At 39.5% G+C, this 14542-nt stretch overlaps 1 protein-coding gene across 1 annotated transcript in view; it reads left to right on the top strand.

Moving 5' to 3' along the window:
- nav3 (neuron navigator 3) overlaps positions 1–14542 on the top strand; it is a 280821-nt gene that overhangs the window by 131906 nt on the left and 134373 nt on the right. The gene's annotated exons all lie outside the window — the stretch shown is intronic.

Consider the following 14542-nt stretch of genomic DNA (forward strand, 5'->3'; position numbering starts at 1 on the left):
TGCCCGGTTGAACTTAGAAACCTCTTTCTCAATCCAGGATGTACCAACAGTATTTGAATTGGCACCGATTCCCTATGCGGGCTGAAACACAATTGGAAAACGCAGGCCGATATCCAAAGCCAAAGTGAAATCTACGCTTAGAAGGGTCTTATTAAAAAGACGTTCATGAATGAATAGCTGCCGTGCGGTAGGGTGACTGGTTCTGACTCAGGGATCCGTCAGAGCGAGTAATAGCATCTGGGATATTCCACACATCCCAAAGTTTCTACAGCATTCCGCACTCGCTCTTTTCACTCATCAACCCTTTCCTTTGATTTTAGAGCCCTTATTTTAACATCCTGTGGCTTTTCACAACTACACAAAGCCAAAATATCATGATTCAGCCGAGGACTAGCTCTATATGTGCTCGCATCAATCAAGTCACCATAGTTCGGCTTAAGATGTCTTCATTGGTTTCTTGTGGCCGAGGAGTTGCCGGCTGCCTTGGAGATAAATGAGTTTCATGCTACACTGATCTATGAATATAGGATGAGGCATCCTGCTGATGAAATTCCAGTAACATGATAGAAAACATATCGCTGGTTAAAAGACATTTATATTATGGTGTTTTAAGTTGGTAGAGGAAGAGCGTCTCTAATGAAAGATATGTTACCTTAATTGAGAATTATGAGATGACACGTTTTCTTTAGATTCATCGCACGTTATAGTTTGTTGGTTTCTTAGAGTGTTTTTTAAAGCAATTCTGACGCCTCTGCTTACCCCCGATCCATTATTTGGGTATAAATATGATGCCACATGCTTCCGTTCTCTTTAATAATGGAAGAAATCTTGCTAATAATTTTAAAAGGCATTTGAAGGCAATTTGCAAAAGGAAATGCACTAATTACAGTAACATAAAAACCTTGAAACTTTCCAATCACTTACGGTGACCATGTATGAAGTTATTTGTTTATTTTCTTTCCAATTCAAACGCATCACAATTTATTGGTCGTAATGAAAAGTATGTCATCACCCTTTTGTCATTTCAAATCTGTATAACTTTCTTCCACAGTACACAAAAGAATGTATTTGGAAAAATGTTGGTAAACAAACAATGGCGGGACCCATTCACTTCTATTGAATGGACACAAAACCAATGCAAGTCAATGGGTACCGCCGATGTTCAGTTACCAACATTCTTTAAAATGTCGTCTTTTGTGTTCTTTAGAAGAAATAAAGTCATATCAAATAAATAAGCATTGCAGCTTTAATTATTTCTCAAAAAAAAAAAAACATTCAGTGTATTATTGTTGTGCAATGATAAAGGAGTAAATCGATTTATTCTGTAGTTTCTGTTTGTCCATGGTGTGACTCATGTGGGACTAACGCCTGTCTCTCTCAGCCTCTGTGTGTGAATGTGTGCGTATTTGCCGGTTGTCTTTGTGTGCTAATATGAATGTGGACACGAGGCTTTGTTTCACGCCACAAACGCTCCGGTTACGTTATGCGAGAAAGTGTCTGTAATTATTTTGGCGGCGTGAAGCTTGAGTGTCATTGTCGAATATAATACTGTGATTGTATTCCACGTTCTGACAATTCTTTATGAGTTTTAGCTATAGAGCGAGTAGGAAAACTGGTAAACTAATCCACTTGCTTTACCAGTTCATTCTTTCTTATACCAAATAAAAACACACCTCTGCAGATGTGTCATCCATTGTGCAGATGCATGCTAATGCATAGGCGCTTTTTAGAACATGAACCCACTCATTGCCATTTTGGGATTAGGTTTTGTTTGCTGTCAAACCTGTATTTTATTCACATCTTTATGTTCACTTTCTATCATTCCTTGTGTTTATCAACCTTTTATTCATCTTCATCTTTTTAATTTGGCACGGTCACCATTAAAACTCAAGTGCATCATGTTTGTGTACACCCAGCTGTGTTTGTCTTAGTTTAGGGAAGCTTTTTATTCATTTACCCATAGAGCAATTAGGCAAGCTATCACACGATCAATATAGTTGCTTATTCTATGAAACAGCACAGCGCTTGTTGGTCACCTTTCTTCCTTATTTGTCCCATAAGAATGGCAGCAACAGCTATCTATAAATGAAAATCCAAACGTTATTGACTTTCTCATGTTGGTATCAACTAATAATCTTTCCATCTTCCATTTATGACACCAAGCTCCATCATTTTTTTCACATAAGAACAATAGGAACCCCCCTTCAACTTCCCTTCAGCTCCATCAACTCTTCCTGCGCGTTCAAAAAGATCTTGACAAGTTTGTCCTTTAGCTCTCTCTGGTTCAGTGTTGCAAGTCCATTGGGTTTCCTGCTGTAGAAGTCTTCGGATCTGTAACCCACTCAGTCTTTGTTCATTTATACTGGATCAGTAGAGGTCCACAGGGGAAAGGCCTTCTTTTCCAAGCATGTCAGTGCCAGTTTTAGATAGTCCAAATGCAGTCAGCCTTGTTGTCGTGCTGCAGTGTTTTGCAGACGAAATGCCTTGAAGTTTAGTTTCTGAAATAGTAACAGGCTTTCGTGTTTAGAACAGTTGTTATCTGCACTGCTGCATATACCCAGCTGTGTTTGAAACCCCAGAATGATTAGATTAGCTTTTTGTCTGGATATTACAGTCTGCTTCAAGTCATGGTAGGAGTAGCAATATCATTCAAGGAAATTAGCCTTAAATGCGTCACACTTTCGCTCGAAAACAAGTTGGATTTTATTTGAAGTGAAACAAAATCCTTCGGTTTACATTGCAACATGCAATATGGCCTGCTGTGCCGTGCTAAATTATGAGGAGAATCATTTTTGAAATCTGTCAAAAACACATCCACTTATGAAAATAAATTCCAAGAGGACTGTTAAGATTATTTGCTTTTTTCATAACAATAAATATTTTACCATAATGAATCTAGTCGCTTTTTTGTAATTCCCATAGTAATAATGATTATTAAAAATAACATGTATTATTATTATGTTAATTAAATTAGTAATTAGTCAAATATTCCAAAATAAATTATCAATAAATTAAAAAACTACAACAAATATTACCATTACATTTAAAGGTTTTTACAATACATAACTTTACGTTACATTAAACTATATTTTTTCACAATATTTTTTCATCACAATACCAGCAATATTAAAATAATATAATTACGTAAGCATTATTATAATGTTAGCCATGTGGCCAACAAAATACCAGGAGGACACAGCTTCTTGGCTCGGCCCCGGAACATCACAACCTCGTTCGATCGTCCTCGTCAGCACACCACAACAGTTTGTGCATATGTCAAGCCTCAAAGGCATTACCATAATTAGTAGGTGAAATCCCGTTTGCGCAAACATTCAGTGGAGCATCTCGCTAGCTTTTGCCAAATGTGCTTCCCTCCTCTGCTATTAGCTGCCTGCCGAGTCTCTATCCCGACCTTCCCATTCAACGTCTCCAGTGGTATTAATCTGAAAGAGGCTTTTTCCTACTGATGGGTTCCGGCCAAACCGGAGCACCCTGCTGACCTCGTGTTCAAGTGAGTGTGCACAGTGTGTTCCTCATGGTTAAAAGAAATGAAAAGTAGCAAAACTACAAACAACTGGGGGAAATCATTGCATGGATCTAATTATGGCTTCTCTCTTGCCCTGCATTTACCGTTTAATGGTTTTCTCTCGAGCCATATTTGCTTTATTCGTTTATTCATGACATTTTTGTTGTTTGTGCATGTGGGTGAGTGTATTTATGTGTTTTGGTCATTTGGCTGTGTAGCTTTCCTTTGGTGCACTTTCTTGCATAAGGTCTTTCTGTTTATAGCTACTGTACTCTATGGATGCATGCATTTTTTCTCCCCCAACATTATTTCCTGAAATAAAGCTTCTGGTTTGTGTTTAATTTTTGCTTTTTCACATTTGTCTTTATTCTTTTTGTGTGTGTGCTTGCTGTTTCCACAGAGTGGTAACTTAATCTCATCTGTGGTAGAATCTGGAGGGTTTCTTTGAAATTAACATTCTGGAAGTAAGAAACACAGACATTTCCTGTGTATTTGTGGTAATTTCACAGCTGAGTGATCAGAGTGTTATTCAGAGAACCTCTTGCCTGTGATTCTGAGCTCTCACCCCCTGCAGAAGATCAAACTCAACTCTCTGCTGACTCTTCATGTGGCTTGGTCTAATTTAAGATTCTTTATACTGCAAATTCTGTAGCGTTGCAGCTGATACTGGATATTGTTCACTGCGTTTATTATGATCCAATAGGTGCATGTACACATTCTGTATACATTCTTATTCATTGGCCTTTTATCACATTTGATACACTTTTGTTAAATGAAGTCCGAAGCATAAGACATCAAAATATTATTTAACCACGTGAGAACTCCTCTTGCATCATCTGGGCACTAGGTCCAGCACTGGCTGTAATCTGTTCTAACTGTCAGCCAGCTCTCTCTACGTGTCTGTCTTACTGACTGTTTCATTTTGTGTCGACTGGGTATGACATGTGCCATGACAGCATTTGTTTGGGTCGAAAATCATATCACATAGCAAAGCATTGCATTGCTCTCGCTGCCAGAGGCATTGTGCTCACTGAGTCCAATGGCAGATTTTCACTGTGAGAGAGCTTGTGAAACCAACACCAAAGGCAGTGTAGCTTTTGATTATGAAAATTAAGCATCTTGCTTACATTTCTGTCAGGGCCAGCCTACACTGACATTTTATTGCTCAGTGGTAGCTTTTTGTAGCTTATGAGACTTAATACAGTTCTCAGCTATGTTTTACTTTTTTTCAGAACATTCCTCTTCTTTTAATGTCACTGCTGAGGAATGTTCAAAATCTCCTTTGTGATTTTTGTGTCTCTGCCTTCGAAGAATGGAATATCAAGGGATGCAGCTGACATGGCCTGAGTCGTACTGCATTTGCCCTCCACGAATGAAGAATATTGCTGGAGTCACCGTATCAGTAAAGCCAAACACGTGAAGCGAGTTCCACCACATTCCTTCCAGATAAGTAAGAGAAGCCTGAAAATGGGACTAATTAATTACCGGGCCTTTGTTGAGGCCAGGAAAATGAAACTAAGATGTCCTAAAACGTCAGGATGTTGATGAGCTTATGTAGAAAGAGAAAACCTTGAATCCACCGGAACGTTGTGGCGTGTTTGCGAAATTATTTGACTCAATCAATCACCCCTCGTCTAGACCTGCAGACAGACTAATTTTCCTCATTGGATGAAAGCACTTTACAAATTGCATGCCGTACCGAGTATTCTGTGATGTTGAGATAATGCATGCATCGGCCTGTTTGAAGACATAGACAAAGCTGATTGTTCTCCCCCAGCCAAGCTTTCGCTATAGTATCAATCACCTTGCTAGCACGCACCCTTGCATTATGCTCTACATTGACGTAAACAAACAGAAGGAAAGCTCTAATGTTCTCATGTGATAACCAAAATGTTGTTCAGGCAGTTATAGTGCGATTCTCTTGCATCATCTTTCCCGAACAGGTCTGTTTATAGACAAATGTGATATCCAAGTCTTTCCCAGCATTAAATAAAACACGTAGTGCAGCATCCGGAGGGCCAACCTTTCCTAACCTTTTCATGTCAACATTAAATCCAGCCTTGATGTTACATGGAACCGCTAAGGGCCCTTCCCAGTTTCGTCTTAGCCTGCCTCTTGGGGCCGCACATGGTAACTCTGGATTAGAAGGTCCTCATTCCGTCTCAGACCTTTTATAGGCCTCTACCCACGCGCCAGTGCCCACCCGTGCACGCTGAAGTGCCAGGTCATTCATAAGGCAGACATGGCGCAGATTAGCACCATTGTTTATGTGCTGCCAGTGCTGCTCACCGCTCAAGCCCTTAATTGGGCACCACGCGCTCTGGCTTCCTGCCTTTTTCAGCGGCCCATTTGGTTTTCATCAGAGGACCATAATGAAGAGAAATTGAGTGTGTGCATTCACCTCTCAGCACCACATTACTTAGCCACAAGGGCCATGAAGTTCAGAGTCTGCAGTTCAGAGTCGTCCAACCCACAGTTTGGGAGAGAAATTACAGAAATTATAACAGGGCCCCACAGTCGCAACAACAAGGTGACCATGCTGTCAAAACTGTATTATTGCTACTGATGGCTTTTCCTTTTTGACATGCCTAAGTAGACTGTGATTTGTAAGCTTCTTGATGTGGATTTTGATAAGTAATAAATTACATCCTGCTAATCTTACCCTGGGTTGGGGATTGAGTTTGAGCAAAACTAGAGTTTATTTAAGTATACGAGTAAGGCAAGAAAAGCAGTGGGAATTTAAGACAATCTGAACATGTTGACGGAGGTGAGATGATCGTGCCAAACCTAACACAGTACTGGACGCTATTCCAGAGGCCTGACCTGCTTCCTGGCCAAACACAATACACCCAGTGTTAGAAAACACAGCATCTCGTGTAATCATGTCCTGGAGGACACACAATCTGAAGAGTTAAGCAAAAACGTTTCAAAACTCTGCTCAAATGATTAGATTCAGGCAAAGCACTATGTGAACGGAGGCCAAATGTTATTGCTGTAAGATTAATAGACCGTAAACCTGGATATTGATTGTTACATTTACATACAATGTGGCAGCAAACATGCACTTTGCACGGCAACAGTTATTTTATTCGGTTTCGGTTGGCCATAACAAATCAAGGTATTTTGACTTGGGTCTCCGGAGATTCCTTTTGAAATCTGCAAATCCAAACTTGGTAATTGCATGTGCACACAAACTACAGTACACGTCTAAACTACAGTACACAAGTAGGCTAATGCCTCTAGCTACACAAGCTCAATTTCACACATTGTTGCGTTCAGAAATGTATCACAAGTATAAATTGAATTCTGTTGCAGTTATAGTAGGCATCAGCATAAACGGTTGTCTTCTACAGTTCAAAGAGATTCATGCTGAGCAGGGTAGCTAAAGCTGCAAACCTTAATGTTTTTTGGGTTAAAAATAAGCAAAGGTCATTTACATTTAACATCTATTCATTTAGCAGACGCTTTTATCCAGAGCGACTTACAGTTGAGGAACATGACACGCGGTTCATTTTAAAAAGGCAATAATCACGAGAAGTACCAGTAATACAAAGTTTCATTCATAAAATTCAGATCCAGTACACAGAAAATTTATGAAAAGAGAGATTTTGTAAAAAAAAATGTAGGCCTGTCAAACGATTAATCGCATCCAGAATAAAATTTTGCGTTTACATAATATGTAATATGTTATAAACACAAAAACATACACATACATGTATATACATTTAGGAAATATTTAGATGTATTCATTTATGTTTAAAAATGATTGAAATGATATATAAACGTTTATACATTTTATATTTTACTTAAATATATGCTTGTATGTGTGTGTTTATAAATACAAAATTAATATGCACTGTACACAGACATATATTATGTAAACACAAACTTTTATTCTGGATGTGATTAATCACGATTAATCGTTTGACAGCCTTAGTTTTTTATTACGTTTTCTGGAGTTATTGAGCAAGTACATAAAAATTGTGTTCAAAAGTGTTTCCCTTACCATACATCGATTCACAACAGTAAACTTATAATAATGATTTAAAATCTGAGCTGTCCGTGTGATTTTGCAGGAAATGTCAGTTTGATGTTATTTTCACTTCTTCCTACCTAAATAAATGTACTTGAAATAATCTGCAATTTTATGAGATGGCGATAGAGCAGCAAAAGCTACGAATTGCAGCTCTACATTTGTGTATGAATCAGCATGTTTATTAGCTAGCCTCCTAAATAAAACATTCAGTTTATTGGCACTGACATTTGAAGTTAACTCACCCTTGAATACTGGGGCCTATTACTGCAAGAAAGTACAATTAATATGTACAACAGGATTCCATGTTTGCAAGACATCCCCTAAGTATTTGTGTCTGTGTATTTGCGTAAAATGTTTTTTGGTCTAACTCTCTCTTTCTTCACTTAGAAAGCAGTTGTTTTAGTGTAGAAGATTTCTTCAAAGGCATGATTTGTGTTTGTGGGTGATTAGTAATAGTGGATAATGCATCTGAGGTAAATACAGTATCTTGTAGCTAATGAATCAGAATCCATTAGACTGAGGTTTCTTCTTGCGTCATGCACACATTTTGGGTTTTTAGTGGAAGACGCAGACTGACTCTCTTAAAGATGATTATACAGATCCAAGGCCCGTCGTAAACACATCGCCACAGATGAAAGAGCCGTGCTGTACACCCGAGCACACGCCAGGCTCTGATCCGTGGGATGGGGCAGGACCCCTTAAGGCTGTTATCATGCTATTTTACGTCAGTCAAAATGCTGACTCTACAGCCACTAACCTCTGTTTAACAGCACCTATTTGTAGATGAGAGACACTAGTGTCACTCTGTTCATCCTGGTGCTAATTTTATCACAGCCAACACCTCAGATTAACACTTTTATGTGCTCATTTATCTGCTGTGTTTCTGCCAACAGTGTTATATGTAACTGGCCTTCTGGCAAAGCTTTGTAACAGTTTGTAGGCAGAGCTTTTGGGGGTGAGCCCTTGTGTATATATGTTCCGTGTTGCAGTTTCTGCAGCTGTCCGGAGTCAAGACAAACAGGAAACTCATGTGACGTGTTTGTATAGGGGATAAACCGTGTATTACAGTTTTTTTCAGAACCAAGAAAATTTAAAGATAAAGAAAAAAAAAATTTGTAGAATGTCTTACATCCTTGTTATCATGGCACATAAGCCAGTTCTTGCTATTAAGAATATGCTTAATAAAGCTTGTGCACACTGACTTTTTTGTAAACCCAGCCAGATTGGAGCTTTTTGTTTTGAGTTTGCTAAAGATCAGCAACAGTGTTCATCTGTTAAAGTTTGTCAACTATTGTGTTCTCTCCTGTGAAGCTTGTTGAACAAGTTCCAGTTTTTAATTAGATAATCTAAAAAAAACCCTGGTGGGACATCAGCATGCCAGCATAAAAACAGATCATAATGTACAGCATGCTGGTGTTTTCAACAGGGATACAGTACGTCTAAACCGAGACTAGACTGCCGTGGGCCCGAAGCGTTGCAGACTGGGCTTTAAAACTACACTCTCATCAAGACAAAGCCTTCAGTCATGCCTGACACATCTGCTTGTTTGTAGTAATGAGCTACAAGCCATTTAGCAAAAACACCACATGGGAGGCCTCCAGTTATGACCCAGCGTGTCCACATCTGGAGCTGCTGAGCTGGGGCCGGCGCAGGGACCTGATAGCGGATTAAAACAGGAGTGCGGGCTCGGATCCTTAGCCTTTAATCAGAGTCTCTATAGGAGCACAGCATCAGTGTTATGAGTGATCTGTAATGAGCAGGAGATGCAGCCACAGGTGATAACAGTGTGTGTTTATCGCATGGATAAATTGTGAGACCGAGTGCTATTTACAAGGCACACATGCTGATCACACACTGCAGTGAGGCTGGAGGGAGAGGAGGGCCGATATCATATAAAACGTTTAAAATGACAACAGATGCAAAATGCGTATGTGCTGTGGAGAGAATGTGCTATAAACAAAATATAGAAACATCAACATTTTACAGAAATGTGATGGTTAGCATTTAAGGGGCCATATTTCACAGTTATAAGCATTCTACATTATTTATTTTGCTTATTTGTAGCCTTCTTTTTGTGCTGAAAGTGATCATAATTTAGTTTGACCCTTAGACTTAAATCTTTATATTTCTAAAATCTTTATATTAAATTCATATTATGTTTTGTTACTGTGCCTTTAAGTCTTTGAATTATATTTTTTCTCCATTTTGGCTAACCTCCATATACAGGCTGTTGGTTATAAAATGGACCCAGCTGAATTCTGAACAGACATTAAGATGTAAACATGTTTACATTGATGGTCAGGGTGGACTGGGGGAGGAGCTTTGAGTAGTGAAAGTTGAGTGTGTCACACAGTACAGTAGTAGTACATCAACTAGATTTCAAAACAACGGAAATAAATCCGTTACAAATGAGTTCTTTTTTAAATTCAGTTGGTGGACAGTTTTACAATTTAAATTGTACCATACAGTACCATAATTAACATATATTATATATTACCATAATTTGTGTATGGTTAAAAAGTGCCTTTGAAATTGATCACCTGATTTATGTTGCTTTAAAAAAACAATAGTGTTTATGACTCAAAGGCAGGCATTTTACTTTTTTATTACTATGTGAGGTTAGGTTTAGCTGCTGTTTGTCAGCCACCCATCCTTGGCTTCAGGGAATGCTTTTACCCTGTATGGCATTGAATAACCGTGTCTCCATGCTGTTTGTTAAAAGCAACCGGTGCCAGGATAAGCTACCTTGGAATGTAGGCTGGTGTGTAAGTGTTGATGTGAGAAGACTGCTCAATGATGAGCTAGCTGTGTGTATATAATCTGTTATGCTTTGACATTAATAGAGAAACAATAAAGGCACCTGTCTGGTCTCGCTGAGTGATGTTTTTTGTGTATTCTCATTTACTGTGTGTAGCATAGCCGATCCTTAGTTTTCACTAGTTATACATAAATATTTATATTTTTCATTGATCCAAATTGATGCAATGAGATTGACCATTACATTTATTTAGCTCCTTTAGTCTTTTTCTTTTATACTGGATTCACTAATGTCAAATGTACACGTTTCTGTACCCAACGGTTCTTCAGTCAGTATTGTGTAGGCCTGGACCCTTAACATTTTGAATGTGCCTGTTATTCTGTCCTGGCAAACTGAGTGCTCTCTGCTGATCTACGAATTGTATGTCAATGCTAGTTTTATGTTAGTGGTTATTCTGTGGAGATCTTTTGCTTGGACTGAGTCCAGTGTTGTGATGGCCTCTTCCTCTGGTCTGGGTTAATAGCTGACCTGCCTTTCATGTTATTTTTAGACCACAATAGGTGCATTTGCAGTCATTGTATATCCACGCTTTTGCTTATTGTTCTAGTTGGTAAGGGAGCATTGATTCTTTGCTTGAGTATTATCAAAACCAGCTGTGAAATATTTAGGGTCCAAGGAGACTTAATCTCGTTCCAGAAATAGAAAAAGAGAGAGAGTGACACGTGGGCTGACAGGAAGACCATAAGTAATATCTAAGATGAAGTAAACAGTGTTTGTGAAGTGCAAGTTTAGCATTAAAAAGAGGGTTGCATGAGTTCTTTTTGTAGATTCTAGATCTTTTATCAGCCATATTTGAAGAGGTAAACGTATGCTTGTATATACTTGTATTGTATTGAATAATTTGAGTATTATATACAGCATTGTCTAATTGATCTAATCTCATTTATATTCTGCATATTTGGATTTGATCATTTGTTTGGAGGCTTGATTTTGTTCGGTGTAGATGGAGTCGGCCAACAAGTAGGAAAGCGGCAGCACTGTGTTTGTGTGAAAGTAGAAGATTCCTGCTGGGAAGCAGGATGCGGCTTTGATTCAATGTAGTGTTGTTTCCACCCACTCCTTTCTGGGATGTGGCCAGGCCACCCTCTCCAAACATGTTCTCCGGGCAGCTGGAATTTCTTTGACGTTTTTGCTAAATGTGTGTTTATAAGTTTGGCCGTTTGGAAAAGGATACTTCGAATTCCATCTGTGCCGACCCCTTTGAATCTGAAACGAAGAAAATTGCTCCCACTAAAATGGATTGTTTCAATCTGCTTCACTGCTTGTCTCCATCACGGTGGCCTCAGTGGTATCAACACGTTTATATGGAGAAAAAATATCAACTCGTAAATTAAAAAGATGTTCGTCTGGCACCTCTCAGCCCATCACGTTTCTGATATTTCAGATGGAGATCTGCTCCAGAATATAATGTCTTCACGGCAAGAATAGCATTGTATTAATATCTTGAGATGCATATTTCTGATGCTAACAGTGAAAATGAATACCATCATTGTAAAGCATTTTAAAGTTTATCTCTAGAGCCCTGGTTGAGTGCCCATGGAGGGTGTCAAAGGTTGACTGGTGAGTAGGAATCCATGACTCTATCACCCTGTGTGCGTGTGTGCGTGTGCGTATGTATGCATGTGCGTGCGTGTGTGTCTGTGTGCTTGTGTGTGTGTGTTTTCTTTTCCATGCCATCCTATATGTAGAGTTGAGATAAGCATGTGCTTGTGGTTGGGACCAGGTGCGTGACTATCAGCCTCTCTAAGGATTTGTTTTGACAGGCAAAGGTCTAAAAGGGATAGAAGAGGGTCAAACTTTCTCTCTCGTTTGGTTTCTTTCTCTCTCCCTCTCTCTGTTTTTAACTGTGGCTGTTTGCATAGGGGATGCAGGTCACCATCGAACATCAGGTGCCATGCAGAGATGTTCCATGCAGTCAGCACCCACCAGGTCCATCCCCAAATTTCAACAGCCTGGAGCATTGTCTTGGGGGGCTTGAGGGATCTTTATAGTATAGCATACTCATTGGATCTTTGGGAGAAGATTCCCAACCACAAAAAATGTTGTCCTGGGCTCTATTAATATTAGAAATACCCCTGGGACCTACTATTGTAGTTCTGTTTAGCATTTCTTTTTGTGGAAAAGTGTTTTGTTAAAACATTTGATTACTTAAGTTCTCAAAGCCTTATGCGTCTTGTTTTATTCATATTCAAGGACGTATGTCGTGACTAGATGGAGATTTCCCAATGCACGCTTGAGTTACCATAGAGTACTGTTGCCCTGCTTTTACAGTATCAGTCAGGGAAAGAACTGAATGTCTCAGCAAACGCAGAAAATGTCTTTCCAGGCGCTTTAATATTTGAGTTGACTTAATCACTCGCTATGATGCTTGGCCAAGAGGTTTGAGTCTGGAGATACTAAGAAACCCAATTTTTATTTCCTCTGTTGGCTTGTGGCTTGTGGGTCCTCCACAATTCTTCCCCAACTCGAAAATCTTGAGGTTTCCCCATTAGCCCACCCCTTTCCCCGATCCTGTCGGAATGCCCTTTTTCCCTGCCACAAGATACTTCACTGTGGATTTGGAGGCCACCTAGAATGGAGCAACTCTACCGAGTCAAAATTCAGAAATAGGCCTTTCTGCTGTAAATTTAGATCTTGACGCTAGCTCCCTCTCCTTCTTCCAAAGAATACAACCCCTGCCCGGTCACAAGCACTAGTGTTTGCTGTTCAAATTGTGGTACTTCAGAGGTACAGGCCACAGTTGTCAACCATGACTCACCATACAAGCCCGAGGGAGCAAACACTATCATTACCATCGTCGGCCTTCAGCATCAACATCGTTATTGCTGTCATGTCCATCATCGTCCTCATCATGTTTTATGATCTTTGTCTCTGCTTAACCAGCGTGCTAAGAGTATCTGCTCTCATGTGGAGAAATGTGGTCAAGTATATGAGCGCAGCGCTGACCATGACCTGCCGAGCTGAGATGGAAGTGAACCCGAGGCTGCTGTACAGCTGTTGACTTTGGCTACTCCCTGGCGGTTCGCGGCAGTGTTTCAACTCCGCATTACCGCAGTGCCTTTTGGAAAACACAGGTAGCAGGATTCCCGTCGGTCTGCAACACTTATTTAGAGCGGCACTTTGAATTCAAGGAGGGAGGCAAAAAACTTGCATTGACTAAGCTCTCCAGGGAGAAATCTGCTGTACATTTTCTCCAGTAAAGCTCATCAATCACAAAATGCTGATAAGGCTGAAAACAAAATGACTGGATTTCTTACATTTTCTGAATGCGTGATTGTATAGAACTGCCTCAAATTGGAAGTCTAGCGCTGAAGAGGGACGTGGGAATGTTAAGCTTTTAATATTAGTGGAAAAAAAGTGGAAAAAATGAAATGAGAAAAAATTCTCCAGTATGTTCATCATGTCATTAAACAAACGTGGCTTTAAATATTAAGAACAGACAAGAATATAGGCTTAGCTGTGTGAGTGTTGAGTCAATCCCATAAGGTATTAAATAAACTGTAGGTGCTCAGGGAAGTCTTAGGAACTGGACATTGCTGTTTTAAAGTGTTCCGATGTGGTGGAAATCCTTGCTATTTCTTCACACATCCCTGCTCTTAAACTGAACCAGATGCGCTCTTTCCATATAAAACTTTCACTTCCTTTTAAGTTCGACACCGGGCTAATGGCTGTTAAAATATACGTGGTACATGTCATATTTTGCCCACTTAATAAACTCTTTAATACATCAAGGGCTGCTCATTTTCACACCACAGTTGAAAATCCATCTTTACAGGCACTATGACTGGTACAAAACAAGTGTAGACATTCACTGTCCTTGTTCAGAAGACATTTTTTGTACATCCTCTTATAAGCACAAGAAAATGCCCCGATTGACAGGAATTAGAAAATTAAACAGTCAGACACAAATTATGCTGTCTCTCGACTGTTTCAGATCCTTCCTGTATTTCTGACTTGTCCACCAGCTATTTAAACTGGTGACGATTGATAGATAAAATGAGTGAAAGTTAGTCGGGGAACAAGAGAGATAAAAAGAATTTGGCAGCCATGAAATACAACCAGGAGACTAGACAAACAACTTTAGTGTGGATTGTTTCCGGGATTAAAGAGAAATATACCTTCTCTGACATCTATTTGTGTTGGCCATCACATATATACAGCC

This window comes from Triplophysa rosa, linkage group LG24 (genome assembly GCF_024868665.1).
Source record: "Triplophysa rosa linkage group LG24, Trosa_1v2, whole genome shotgun sequence".
NCBI lineage: Eukaryota > Metazoa > Chordata > Actinopteri > Cypriniformes > Nemacheilidae > Triplophysa > Triplophysa rosa.